Below are 284 nucleotides of genomic sequence, written 5' to 3'. Positions count from 1 at the left end.
ATTGAATTGAATTGAATTATGAAGCTAACCCAGAAGTTAATAAAGAAAATTACAGATATTCTTTCTCAGAAACTGGAAGTGAAGCTGTGTACTGGAGTGAAATTAATTCCTCCAGACTTGAGGATTTGACTGGATGTTGTGTGTGTCTGCTCAGCAAAAAAGCAGACAGGAGGATGAAGTCTTGACTGCTGATCTAGGAGATCTGCTTCATCCGCCCATGGCGAAAGGTTAACTATGAAAAACACAAGATGGGATCAAGCTAAGCATTTTAACATGAGCCAGGA

The sequence above is a fragment of the Morone saxatilis genome, unplaced genomic scaffold (genome assembly GCF_004916995.1).
Source record: "Morone saxatilis isolate NCDOM2014 unplaced genomic scaffold, NCSU_SB_2.0 Contig3, whole genome shotgun sequence".
Taxonomy (NCBI): domain Eukaryota; kingdom Metazoa; phylum Chordata; class Actinopteri; family Moronidae; genus Morone; species Morone saxatilis.
This window is presented reverse-complemented; position numbering follows the sequence as displayed.